Here is a 15,556-nt window from a genome sequence, read left to right on the forward strand (position 1 = left end):
TATAATATTATATAATTGAATATACGTATAAAATTATTTTATATTAACTATACATTAAAATTAAATTTTTAATTTATTTTTTAAATAAAAAAGTTTACACAAGTAAACTTTAGTTAAAATGATATATTAATATATTTTTTATTTTAATATGTTACACTCAAATTTAAATTAATATAATATATTAATATTTAAAATTGAATACTCTGTAATCTATTGACAGTGTGTTTAAAAAATATAGAAATAGAATTTTCTTAAAAAATAAATTCTTTTTCTACTTTAAAATAAATCAAACCAAAATAAATCTAATTTGTAAATCCAATCTAATAAAATTTATATTTAAAATTAAAATATCTAAATTAATTATAACATAATTTAATTTTTTAAATATATATTCTTTTTCCTTTCTATTTTCTCTCTTTTTGAAGGTAATATAATAATATTATATATACTTCAAGTAGGGTTGGAAGTGAGTCGAGTTAGATCAAACTCAAGTTCGACTCACAAAAATTGAGTTTGGTTTATGGTTCGATTCATTAACAATCAAGCCTATTTCTTAAGTTCAAGCTAGCTCCGCTCACTAAAAGCTCACGAGTTGGCTCGAGCTCATAAGTTGGCTCAAATAATGAGAATATAATCTATAATTTTATATCAATAAATTATAACTTATATATTTTAAAAATATTTAAAAAAATCAATTTTATATATTATTTATCTATCAATAAATTATAAATTTTTTATTTATGTCCTAATCAAAATTATATGTAAAAACTAAATTTAATTTATGAGCTCAATTTCAAGCTCAAGCTTGGCTCACTAGCTCACGAATGAGCTTTAATTTATGAGCTCAATTTCAGGCTCAAACTTGACTCACCAACTCACGAATTTAATTTATTAAATTATTAACAAGTCGAATTCGAACTGACTCATGAACTAACTTGACTCACTTCGAGTCCTAACTTTAAGTCTTCAATCATTCCTTTTTCATTTATTTTTTTATTTCAAATTTAAAAATTAATGTATAAATTAAATTACAATTCAATTCTTTCTAAAATTTAATTCAGTTCCATTCTATCTCATGAAAATTTTCAAACACATACTAAAAAAACAGAAAAGTTCACTGAGAAGATAAATAATAATAATAATAATAATAATAATAATAATAATAATAATAATAATAATAATTTTTAATCTCTTGATCATTCAAAGATTCTTCAAACATAAAAAGAATTCTCGAAAAAAATTGAAGATGAACGACTTTCTCTCTCCACCGCGGGACCGAGATGGCCGAAACAAAGAGTATCGTATATATTTTAAAAATTGAAAAAAAAATCGGCATCCCGTTCCCGTCAAATTGAAATCCATGTACATGACTTACAGGATAACAAACTTAAAACATTAAAAAAAATAAAGATTATTATTATTATTATTATTATTATTATTATTATTAATAAAAAGAGAGAACAGCTTTTTATTTAGTAAAAATTTTTAAAAAATATTTATATTTTTTATAATATTTTTTATTTTAAAAATTATTTTATTATAAGTAATTAAATTAATTTTATAATTATTTAAATTTAATTAAATTCAGATTCTTATATATATTTTTAATTATGTAAAATATATTTTAATTTAAATAATTGATATTTTTTAAGAGAAGCAATATTTTTATTTTTTTAAGAGAAGCAACCTCTTGTTGTGCAACCTGGGCCGACCTCTCGACCTCACCGTGTTTCTCTTCCAATTCCTTTAATTTTTTTTCTAACTCCTTAACCTTTGCCTTAGCAGAAACGGCCTGACCACGAGCAGTGTTCAGTTCCTTGGAGACGAAAAGGTCACGCTCTACCAACCTGTTGATTTCGACAGCGTCCTCCTCTACCTTTTCTCTTTCTCGACAGGTTGGATTTTCAATTCAGCAATATCTTTTTGAGAGGCACAAAGCTTCCCCTCTAGAGCCTGGCACTGAGCCAGAACGGGCTCCACTTTTCGAGCAATGGCTGCGACTCAGAGGAGACTACGATAGGTCCACCTTGCCTGAGCGACAAGGTCCTCCTCTTGAAAGAATCCCTCAGTCTCAGGGAGAAGCTGAGAATCAATAAAATAACCAGCGTCAAAGTTTCTCTCCATCACCGTCAGAGTCTTCCCTGCAGGCCCCTTTCGCTTCTTAGGGTTGGGCACAATGATCAAGTCGGAGTCAGCCTCGGGACCAACTTCCCGCTCTTGGATCGGCTCTTTCACAGCCACGTCCTCCCGAGGATACTTGACTTAAGCATTCCCAGAAGGCTGAGAATCACCTTGACCCTCTGCAACAGCCTGACCACTCCCCTCACTGACTACATCCGGGCCCAGAACCTTTGAACGAGTTGCTGAAGAGTCGTCGTCGTCACTCCCACCGAGAAAATGGGCCATCAGATCCGTCATAGTAGTCTTTCCATCAGCCATGGAAACTACAAAAAAAATACAAGTGAAGAAGTTAGGAACCAGGGACGGATTTACTGTTATAGCAGTGGAGCGCCCCCACTATAATTTAAAATTTTATTGAGTAGTATATGATAATAATATTTATTTGCCCCCACTAAATTATTTAATTTGATCCCACAATAATTTTTTATTCAACTTTAGACACTTAATAGTCAATTTGAGAACTTCATATTAGATGTCCATTATAATGATTAATTTTCAAATTTAAAAAAGATTGGTGTTCTTTTTTAAAAATCGACTCGAAAGAATATTATCTATCCATTTGTATTTTTTCTTTTAAAATTAGCTTTAGTTTTTTCATAACAGCTACACTGAATAAACTTTTTCAACTATGAAGATCATTAAGAGCTAATTGTATGAAGATTGAATTTTAAATGATTGTTTAACAACATATATATAAAAAAAGACATTTTGATTATAATGTCAAGATTTTAAAATATGAAATATAAAAATTTAAATTTTAAATTCTATATTATTATTTAAATTAATATTTTAGTATTTTAATTTGTAATTAGATATTTTAAAACCTAATTATATTTTACAATAATAAAATATAATTATAACAACAATTATGCTATTAATGAGAGGACTTTTGCGTGGTCTAGAATTCAGAATAAATTTCCGTTGCAAGTATAGCTTCTAAACCAACAAAAGTCCTTTCATACAAACGTTTTGGTTGTCACAAGTAACAAACCCTTTAAAATTGATAACCGAGTATTTAAACCTCGGGTCGTCTTCTCAAAGAATTGCAGGGAGGTATGTTCTTATTATTGGTTATGAAAAAGTGTGTTTTGGGGTTTTGGATTAAGGTAAAAAGTTAGTTGAATGACAAGTAAAATAAACATTTGGCAAGTTACAAGAACTGGAAGTCCTATCCTTATCAATTGTGATGAGAATTGGATTTTAATCCCACTTAGTTAACCTTTACTAAACAAAGGAAGGTCAAGTGGACTAATTAATTTGATACCTAAAGTCCTAGTCTTTCCTTTGGAAAGGTTAGAGTTATTGGAACTCAAATTAATTAGCAACTCTCAATTTTAACCACTATTTTATTTGATAACTCAAGCGTCACCAATTACTCAACCAAAGCCAAAAGGAAAAAATCCAAAATATTTATATTATAAATAAAAGAAACAATTCATAGATCTGAAAATACCTCAAATTATATTTAAATAAGAAAATCAATCCAAACATGGAATATTGAAAATAAATAAATACAAAGAACGTTGAACCTGAGATGCAGAAGAAATATTCATAATTCTAATAAAAATTCTAATCCTAATCCTAATCCTAATCCTAAGAGAGAGGAGAGAACCTTTCTCTCTAAAAACTACATCTAAAATTGTGAAAAGTGAATTATCAAAGCATGATTATGAATAGATGTATTTCCCCACTTTATAGCCTCTAATCTGTGTGTTCTGGGCTGAAAACTGGGTCAAAAACAGCCCAGAAATCACTCTCAGTGCTTTCTGGTCCGTACAGGTCGCGGAAGAGTGACGCGGAGGTGTCGTCCACGCGTTAGCGTGGGTTGTGTTCCTGCCAGGTCACGCAGCCGCGTGATCCACGCGTTCGCGTCGCCTGGCGTCGGAGCAGCTATCGTAAATTATATATCGTTGTGAAGCCCCGAATGTTAGCTTTCTAACGCAACTAGAACCATCTCATTTGGACCTCTGTAGCTAAAGTTATAGCCGTTTGAGTGCAAAGATGTCAGGCTGGACAGCTTAGCAGTTTCTCCAACTTCTTGTATCCCTTCCACTTTTGCATGCTTCCTTTCCATCCTCTGAGTCATTCCTGCCTTGTAATCTCTGAAATCACTTAACACACCTATCAAGGTATCTAATGGTAATAAGAGAGAATTAAACATAGGAAACTTAAGGCCAAAAAAGCATGTTTTCAATCAAGGCACATAATTAGGAAGGCAAATGTAAAACCATGCAAATAGTATGAATAAGTGGGTAAAGAGTTGATAAAAACCACTCAATTGAGCACAAGATAAACCATGAAATATGGGTTTATCAACCTCCCCACACTTAAACAATAGCATGTCCTCATGCTAAGCTCAAGAGAAGCTATAAAGATGAAGAGGAATGGTAGAATGTATGAAATACAACCTATAAATATGAATGCAACTACATGCAAAAAATGTTTCTACCTACTTGGTGAAAAAGTAAATAAATCCTTCAAGAACAGATATGAACTGGATTTCACTAATTTAAATCACAAAATACAATAAAAATAACTTGCAAGAAGAAGATAGCTCATGAAAGCAGGAAACATAGAATTAAGCACTGAACGCTTACTGGTAGTGTATATCATTCTAACTCTCAAGTGTCTAGGGTCAATTCTCTCAATTCTCTACTACTATTGCTTTCTATAGCTCGCTCTTCATCTAACAATCAACAAAAATTTAATGCACCAATACACAAATCAAGAGGTCTTTTAGGGGATGTAATGCGGTTAGGGTCAAGGTAGGATTGTATTTGGCCAAGTGGACTAAAATCTGAATCCTTAATTAACTTAAACTTTCCACCTAACTTTAGACAATCCATGTAATTATAATACCACATCTAACTATCTATTAACCATGTTTTCTACATATTCATGCATTCTAATTTCAAGTACAGTACATATACATTGCTTTCACCACTTACTTTGGGGCATTTTGTCCCCTTTTATTTATTTGCTATTTTTTTCTTTTTTTTGTATATATATATATTAAATTATTGAATGCATAAACATGTCCTAAACATTTCTTTCACATTTTCAGAAATTTCTAACATACTCAATTCTCAAACCAAATGTTTTCAAACACAATTTTTTCACACTTAAATCATAAGCACCTTCACTAGTCTAAGCTAACCAAGGATTTAAATTAAGGACATTATTGTTTTTCGCTTAGAGTTAGTGATGAGCTAAAGTAAAGAACAAAGGGGTAAAATAGGCTCAAAATTGGTTTGCAATAGATAATGAAAAGGTTAAGGCCATATGGGTATGTAAGCTCAGTGAAACAAAGGCCTCAATCATGTAAGTGCATGCATACATCAAATAATGGAAATATAGAATTAAGCAAGACAAAGAGCACAATTTTAGAGAGAAAAACACACACCAAAAATAAAATATTGGTTGATAGAATGCAACCAATCAAATAGGCTCAAAATCTCACTGGTTTTGTGTGTTCAAGCTTTAAACCATGTTCCAAAATAATATTTCTTCATACAAGTTATTCAAAAAGTTTAATTCAAATTAGTGAAATACTATAAAAATTTCTTGAAAAAGAAAATATTACTTTAACCAAGTGGTAAAATATGCACAAAATCAAACAAACATACAATCAACATGCAAATGCAACAATGAAAAACAAAAATTGGTGTTGAGAAGGGACTAACTAACCCGTGGAGATCGGTATCGACCTCCCCACACTTAAAGATTGCACCATCCTCGGTGCATGCTAAGATGTACAGGTGGATGGGTGGCTCTACAGCTCGTGCTCTTTTTTGTTCCTTTCCTTGCCAGTGGTATGAGAGTAGCTTTCTCTTTACCTTTCTTGGTGGCCATCCTGAAAGGAAACGAGAAAAGACATTAGCATTCAAGGTTTATAGCAAGGAGAAGAGTAGGAAAGGTGGTAATCAATGCACCGGTATGGATAATGATGTGAACACATGGTCATGACTACATGTGGCAAATCAATAGTGGAAATATAGCAAGTGCATGTGAGAAAAATTGAATGCAAGGTGTTTATTGACATGCCGGCAAAGGGCATGAGTAGCATAGGTCAAGCATTCAATGTTCAAAGTAGATTACCAAGTCTCTCAAATTAATAATATGTTTGTAAAAACAATTGTATTTAAATAATAAAATAGAGAAGGGGTTATGTGAAAAGCAGACATTGAGAGTAGTAGATTTAAAAGAATTCCAAGAATAGTGCAAAATGCCATATGGGCATTTTCACAAACACAAAGCATGCATATTAAATAAGGTATGGAAAATATTAATTAGAACATGCAAGTAACCCATAAAAATAATATATAATTGTTTAACAATCCACAAAAATATAAAAAAAACAATGGCCCAAATAAAATTCCAACACCAATGAGAATAATGCAATGAATGAAAGTATGCAATTAAGTAAAAGAAAATGAAAGATAAGAAGAATGAGAAGGGAAAGAAGGGAAGAAGAAGTAAGTAAGAAAGGAGGGAGGAAAAATTAGGATTGGGGAAGAAAAGATAAAATATTTTGGCATATTAGGTTAAGGTGTGCGACGCTAGCGACGCGGTCGCGTGGGTGACGCGGCCGCGTGGTGCGTAATAAGGTCAGGCGACGCGGACGCGTGGGTCACGCGATCGCGTCACTTGATTTGTGCTAGTGGCGCGAGTGCAGCCTCGCATTCGCACAACTCTCTGTTTGAATTGTATTTTGCCAAAAATTTGGGTGACGTGGTCGCGTGGGTGACACGATCGCGTGGATGGCCATTTTTTGAAAGACGACGCGGCCACATGGGGCACGCGTTCGCATGGGAGGGCTTGGGCTTCTAGCACGAGTCCAGCCCAATTCCAGCACAACTTTCGGCCATGCACATTTTTTATGTTGATTTTCATGGCACGCGGTCGCGTGGGTGACGCGGTGGCGTGGGAGGCCAAAGTTCCACATGACGCGGTCGCGTGAACAACGCGGTCGCGTGGGGTCAAATTATGCTAAAGGCGCGCCTCCAGCCACGCTTTCGCGTGACTCTCTGTTCAATTATTTTCTTCCCAACGCACTAGTGACGCAGACGCGTCAGTGACGCTGCTGCATCGCATGCGTGCTTTTTTTTATGCAGTATGCAGAATGTAATGTTTAATGTGAATGCTATGCATGATTCCAGGTTCAATAAAAATAAAATAAAACTCAAAAACAACAAAACGAAATAGAATAAATTGAAAAAAGAACGATCATACCATGGTGGATTGTCTCCCACCTAGCACTTTTAGTTAAAGTCTTTAAGTTGGACATTTGGTGAGCTCCCTGCTATGGTGGCTTGTGTTTGAACTCATCCAGAAATCTCCACCAATGTTTGTATCTCCAATAACCTCCAGGGTCCCAAACTAGGCGCAGAAAGCCTTCAAGTAAGTTGAAGCAAGTGACAAGGCCCCAAGAGTGGTGATTGGTAGAATGGATTCCGGGATCCCAAACCTTGCCTTTGCACCCGTCTTCTTGTTGATCATTATGATTCCATCTGGGTGGCAGGCAATCTGAATTCTCACTAAAGTGGCCAAACAACTTCTTAGACCCGTTCAGTTGAGCTTTACACCAACCTTTGCATTTGAACTTAAAGCTTCCAACCATAATGAACCTTGCAGGGCAATTCTTACCACTGACCATCTTCCTCTTACTCTTAATGCCACAAAGAATTCTAAGTTGACCATCCGTCTCCAGTAGCCCATATTCGAGTGGAATTAGAAAGCTAAGGGATATGAATTTTACCCACTTGAATGTTGTGAAGGATGATGGTAACTTAGGGGGAGGAGTCTCCAATAACTTTGGCAAGGTAATTTCAAGCTCGACTCCCTTGTGCTCTTTGACAACTTCCACCTCTTTGCAAACTTCTTTAATTTAAACCTCTTCCTCTTGGTAGCTTTCTTCCAATTCAATCTTCTCCTTATTACTTACCAAGGGCATGGGAGGTTGTACTTCTTCTTCTTGAATCTCCATCTCTTGATCGACCTCTTCCAAGTCTTCAACTATGATATGCCTTGGGGGTTGTACACCTTCCTCAACAACAGATTCAAACATCTTGGAAGGAGGCTTTATGAGTGGACTTTCCAGTGGAGGTTCAGCATCTCCAAAGTCTTCAACCACTGCCTCCTCTTCTTCTTCAATAATCCCGGCTTCCTCCACTTATTCCAATATTAAATCGTGCTGCTCACTATCCACCAGAGTGTCCAATTTCTCGTTCCTGCTACGTTCTTCAGTAGATTTCCCACATGCAGTCATGGGGGTTCTTTGAATGTCCGAACGTCGGAAAGGTAATTGATTTCTTGCTTGATCCAGGTATTTAAGTATGAAATCGTATTCATCCTCGATGATTTTCTTTTCAACTATTTCTTCACATTCAAGCACAAAATCCTCCTTGTCATCTTCCTTCACTAGTTCTTCAACCGCACTGTCAACTTTAAGGGTCTCTACTACCTTCACCATTAGTGCTTCCTCTAGCTCCTTATGAAGTATGGATTCATGAAGATGATCCTCTCTCTTTTGTTCCATGTCAATTGTATCAGTGGGATCATGTTGCTCTTGGATTGATGGATGTGGGTGCTTTTCCATGGATGGTGGTGATGGGATGGATAGATCATTCTGTGATTGAAAAGAAAGTGCACTAGAGCTTGAGGGTTGATTGTTGAAGGGATTTGGTAATTCGATTTGGGCGGCGAGAGCTTGTATAGTAGAGTTTAGATCGGCAATTGCTTTCTCTATGGAGGTTTGGGATGGATAGGAGGGTTCATTTGTTGGAAGAAAGGGTTCATGGTAGGAAGGTGGTTCATCTTGATAATGATAAGGAGATGGTGTATATTGAGGTGGTGGTTCCGTGTATGGTTCATTTGGCTCATAAGGTGGTTGGTATGGTGGATATGGGTTAGGGTCGTGTAGAGGTGAATGGCGAAAAGGGGCTTGCGAGTGTGGTGGTTCAAAATTATATTGAGGAGGAGGGGGTTCATAGGCATATGATGGGGTTTGTTGGTAACTACAAGAGGGTCCACCATATCTATCATCTTCGAAGGTGTTGTTGCCTAAAGGGTTGATCAGATCCTCTTGGCTCCGTCCATCTTTGATTGCTTTGACCTTGATACATATTCCTGTTTTAGCTTCCTCTTCCTGCAACATAGTTGTAACCAGACTCATAGCCAAAGGGGTGAGAGTTCATGGTAGTAAGAGAAAATAAAAACAAAAATTAATAAAAAGAAAATATTTTGAAAAAATATGATTTTTGAAAAAGATAAGAAAATATTTTTAAAAAATATATGATTTTTTTGAAAAAGATAAGATATGATTTTTTTTCTTTTGAAAAAAAAAAGATTTGAAAATTGAAATTTGATTTTGAAATAAGATAAGATAAGATAAAAATTTTAAAATAAAAATCTAAATTTTTTTTGAAAAATATTTACAATAACCAATAATAAGGCACACGTTTGCAATTCCCCGGCAACGGCGCCATTTTGATGAGAGGACTTTTGCGTGGTCTAGAATTCAGAATAAATTTCCGTTGCAAGTATAGCTTCTAAACCAACAAAAGTACTTTCATACAAACGTTTTGGTTGTCACAAGTAACAAACCCCTTTAAAATTGATAACCGAGTATTTAAATCTCGGGTCGTCTTCTCAAGGAATTGCAGGGAGGTATGTTCTTATTATTAGTTATGAAAAAGTGTGTTTTGGGATTTTGGATTAAGGTAAAAAGTTAGTTGAATGACAAGTAAAATAAAATAATAATAACTGTAAAATAAACCTTTGGTAAGGTACAAGAACTGGAAGTCCTATCCTTATCAATTGTGATGAGAATTGGATTTTAATCCCACTTAGTTAACCTTTACTAAACAAAGGAAAGTCAAGAGGACTAATTAATTTGATACCTAAAGTCCTAGTCTTTCCTTTGGAAAGGCTAGAGTTATTGGAACTCAAATTAATTAGCAACTCCCAATTTTAACCACTGCTTTATTTGATAACTCAAGCGTCACCAATTACTCAACTAAAGCCAAAAGAGAAAAATCCAAATTATTTATATTATAAATAAAAGAAACAATTCATAGATCTAAAAATACCTCAAATTATATTTAAATAAGAAAATCAATCCAAACATGGAACATTGAAAATAAATAAATACAAAGAACGTTGAACTTGAGATGCAGAAGAAATATTCATAATCCTAATAAAAATCCTAATCCTAATCCTAATCCTAATCCTAAGAGAGAGGAGAGAACCTCTCTTTCTAAAAACTACATCTAAAATTGTGAAAAGTGAATTATCAGAGCATGATTATGAATGGATGTATTCCCCTACTTTATAGCCTCTAATCTGTGTGTTCTGGGCTAAAAACTGGGTCAAAAACAGTCCAGAAATCACACCCAGTGCTTTCTGGTCCGTACAGGTCGCGGAAGAGTGACGCAGAGGCGTCATCCACGCGTTAGCGTGGGTTGTGTTCCTGCCAGGTCATGCGGCCGCGTGATCCACACATTCGCATTGCCTGGCTTCGAGGCAGCTATGGCAAATTATATATCGTTGCGAAGCCCCGGATGTTAGCTTTCTAACGCAACTAGAATCATCACATTTGGACCTTTGTAGCTAAAGTTATAGCTGTTTGAGTGCGAAGAGGTCAGGCTGGACAGCTTAGCAGTTTCTCCAACTTCTTGTATCCCTTCCACTTTTGCATGCTTCCTTTCCATCCTATGAGTCATTCCTGCCTTGTAATCTCTGAAATCACTTAACACACATATCAAGGCATCTAATGGTAATAAGAGAGGATTAAACATAGGGAACTTAAGGCCAAAGAAGCATGTTTTCAATCAAGGCACATAATTAGGAAGGCAAATGTAAAACCATGCAAATAGTATGAATAAGTGGGTAAAGAGTTGATAAAAACTTCTCAATTGAGCACAAGATAAACCATAAAATATGGGTTTATCAGCTATGTATACATAAAATAATCACTTGTACATAATAAATCTTAAAATATAAATTTTAAAATATAAAATACACATTCAAAATAAATTAAATAATATATGTATTTATACACAAATTTATAGTAGATAATTTGATAGTTAACTTTTTATGTAAACATAATATTTTTATTATAAAATTATTATCATATTATATATATTTCTCCCCCACTATCAAAATTTTCTGGATCCGTCACTGTTAGGAACCAAGTTATTAATAAGAAAACTCCAGAAGAAACGAGATGGAAAACAGACCTACCTACTGTGGGCCCGACCAATTTCCCGGTCTTCCATCACTAGATGAGGATTTAGATTTTTAGAACTAAAGATTGCCAACAATATGTCGGCTATCCGACGGTTCTCTTCACCCAACCCCTCACAGGTCTCCTTTATTAAATAGTCTGAGCCCCGAAACTCCAGTAGGTCGGAATCCATCTTTCTCCCTCCAGGGTAAGCCAGAATAGGTGATGAACCGAAGCAGATCGTACCTTAACATGTATCCTTTCTTTGTCTTCCCCTCACGAGAAGAATTTGTCAACAGGAAAAGATAGAGGAACACATTCACGGAGGCTGGAAGCTCCAGATATTCGCACACCAATTCGAAACACCGAATGATAGCCCAACTATTAGGATGGAGCTCTGATGGGGCAACGTCACAGCGGTTTCATTGCGACATGACATAAGGAGAAAAGGGGAGCCGGAGACCTAGCGTGTTGAACTTGGGCTTGTACTCCCATAGCAGTCGACCATCCGGGGAGAAGCCATATTCTTATAGCACACCCTTTTGCGATCACCAGGGACGTAGACCTGGTAGTTCGCCTCCTTAGGACCTCCCCGCACAAGGAACCAGAGTCCCGAAGAGGCTGAAGGTCCTTTCTAGTTACCTGAGACAGCGTGACCTTCACGTCTGAGGTAACCCAAGCATAAAAATCAATAACGTTTGGCGCTGGAGATCGAGCCATACCTACAGTGGGGACACCACTCAAGTCAACCCAGGAGATCGTAAACTCGGAAGATAAATAAAACAGAACTATAACTAACTACATTGATAATCCATGATATTTAGGCTAATATCTAGAGCATAGATTTAAGAAACAGACACCTAGATGGTACCCCCTAAAAACTATCTAAACACGGGCTACATCAATTCAAGTAAACATGAACCAAAGTGGAGAAAGAAAGTGGCATGCATTGGCCAACAAAAATAGCAAGAATCACAAAACAGCACATTAAAATAGCAAAGAGAATAAGGAATTGTTACTAGAAAAATATGTAGGAGGCAGAGAAAAGAAAGCATATGGAAAAAGGTGCACAAAAATCCCCCACCCAAAAGCAACTTAGAAAGTGAAAATAAAAGCAAATGTGGTAAGGAATGAGAAATGAGGAATAAGAGGAGTTTTGGAGAAACCAGAATGATAACCATCAAGGAGGGAGCGCGAAAAGGCAGGGGCATAATAGTCCTTTTTCTTGGGTTTTCAAATCAATCATAATGAGCACTAAATGCTCAGTGCGAAGTTCGAAGTAACGCACCAAGCTGCGCATGAGAGCAATGCACGCGCACGAGGTCGCGGTTTCTATAGATGGATCCCCGACTTAAGGAGAAGCCAACCAGGGACATAACGATTAGCATAAACACGCCAATCATCGCTTAGCCTGGTGATCAGCGCGTTGAGGGTACTGTTCTGGCCCGGCCCATTCGAGAGTCAAGCGCGGGTGTCAAGTTGCCGACCCGACAGGTCCTCCAACCCGCAAATCCCTTTTTTTATTCCCACCTAGCTATAGCACCTTAACAGATGAAAGGAAGCTTCTAAGAAAGAGGGCCTGCTCATGTGGACTCACTCGGACAGAGGATATATAAGGGGAGGCCCTGTCCCTCCCCAGAGGTATGTCACCTACTCTAACCCTAATAGCCGCCTCTTGTACGGACATTAACTTGAACGTTAGAGTCCTTGTAAGTGGCCGCCTCCCCCCCTATTCCACATCCTGCCAGCTCAAAGAAGCCTCATCCGCCTCATTCCCGGAGCCCATCCAGACCTACCTCCCAGTGATCCACTGATCCTCAACATTACTGGACTCGATCCGTTCCTTACCCGAGCTAACGAACAATACTCAAAAGCTCCTAAAATAATTTTTTATTTAACATAACTGTACGATGAATGAAAACACATAATAATAATAATAATAATAATAATAATAATAATAATAATAATAATAATAATAATAATAATAATAATTCAAGATAGAACCATTAAAAAACAAAAATTATACTATCTAAACTTAAATTTTTATTTATCCAAAAAAATATACAAAAAAGGTAAGTTTAGATGGATACATAACATCCTTTTTTTAATCATTATACTATAGGTAATTTTTCGTCATTTGTTAACTCTTCTCGATATTTACTTTCAAACTTCTTTAAGTATTTTAATTTAGATTTTTACTTTTCTTTTACCTTTATCTTCTTCATTCAAAATTATAGTATTTTTCTAGAATAAACAAAAGTTAAAGTATATCAATATTGACAAACATGACAAAGATTATCTTAAATAAAAATATTATATTTTGCAATTAAAAGTACATAACTAGAGTACAAAATTAGAATATATCAATACAACTAGTCATAAAAATTAAGTGATTACACACTCGACGGTAAAAAAAAGTTAAAAATAGTAGTATAACAAGAAAGATAACAATTTTGATAGTCATGACATCAAGAAAAATCCATACAAAAACTTTCATTAATGCGACTATTTTCAAGACTTTTTTTATTGTCCTTAATAATAAAAAATATACTATTTCATTGATAAAAAATGTACAAATGTATTAGCCTATACATAGCATAGACATCAAGAGAAAGATTATTTAAAATGAGCAATGCTAGGGGGCCAGCAATTTTTGTGATTGTTAGCCATCAACTAGCCATCAATGATAATTTGATGGTGTGAGATTGGTGTGAGATTTCATCCAACGGTTCACATTTCTCTGCTGGTTACATGCTGGCCAAAATTCAATAAAACTGCTGGCCCCCTAGAGTTTTCCATTTAAAATAATAAAAAGTATATATCTTTATAAAAAAACATACTTAACGTATTGAAAAAATGAAAAAACAAAAAATCAATAATTTTTTAAGATTTTAGGACAATACAACATAACCACCAATACATTTTTTACAATGACATTTATAGGTTGCTTCCTAACTTTTTTTTCAAAAGTGAAACGACTGCAATACAATTTTTTTTAGCTAAAACTTCAATAATAAATAACTTGCATTGATCTCTGTTTGTTCGGCAGTAAGAATCTTTGGAGTCTTCATTCTTCTAAAAAGAAAAGAAGATAAAAAACTCATACATTAAGCTTATACCAGAGATATACATAGAATGATAGGTTTATACACAGAATGATAGAAGATACAGGTATATTGAAGGATAGGTTTTTTTTTATTTAAATAAAATAAAGACGGATCAATTTTACTTAATTTTCCTAAATCAAATTTGAAGAAGTGAATCTCCTAACCCTACTAATATATAATAGTGCTAAACACAACAGGATGATTTATGTATCAAACTCCTTTAAAAAATGTTCATAAATCATCTCAGGACACTGAACATCCCAAATTGTATATGTATTAGAATAGCATAATTTACCATTTTTTTTCCTCTAAATCATTGTGGAGTAGCACGATTTATGTGCAACTAGCTACTCCAACTCTCTATTAGTATGATTAATGTACAACATCCTCCTCTATACTATCTTAACATGATTAACGTGCAAAACTCTAAATCTCAAGTTATTATATATGTTTAGTTTATTTTGTCAAATAAAATATATCTTTAAAAATTTATTTTATTATTTGAGTTTTTTTAAATATATTTTTTTTAAATTGTAATTTTTAAAAGTAAAAATATTCTTTTAAAAATAAAAGTGACATATTAGATTAGATTAAGTGTGATGAGTAATATTTTGAAACAAGAGGGGAGAAAGCACTTGGGCACATACATGGCATAATTGATTAATATAAATTGAAAAATTCTAGTTATTTTTTTAATATAAATTAAATTTGACGAACAAATTTTTAGATTAATTACAAAATTTAATTAGCGTTCATAATTTAAATATATAGGACATATGATATAACTATGATGTTAGATTTTTTAGCATTATATATATTTTATTATAAAAATAAATTGATTAATTTAAATTAAGAAATTGTAGTTAATTGTTTATTATAAATTTTTAAACCAAAATTATAATTAAAAATTATTAAAAAAACAAAATTATTTAGTATATTAGACCAACTCAATATTAATAATGTTTTATTTTTCTATTATAAAATATAAAAAAATTAATTCTCAAAAAAATTAAAATCACGTTATTTTTTAAGATTTAATTTT

The sequence above is a fragment of the Arachis duranensis genome, chromosome 2 (assembly GCF_000817695.3).
Source record: "Arachis duranensis cultivar V14167 chromosome 2, aradu.V14167.gnm2.J7QH, whole genome shotgun sequence".
NCBI lineage: Eukaryota > Viridiplantae > Streptophyta > Magnoliopsida > Fabales > Fabaceae > Arachis > Arachis duranensis.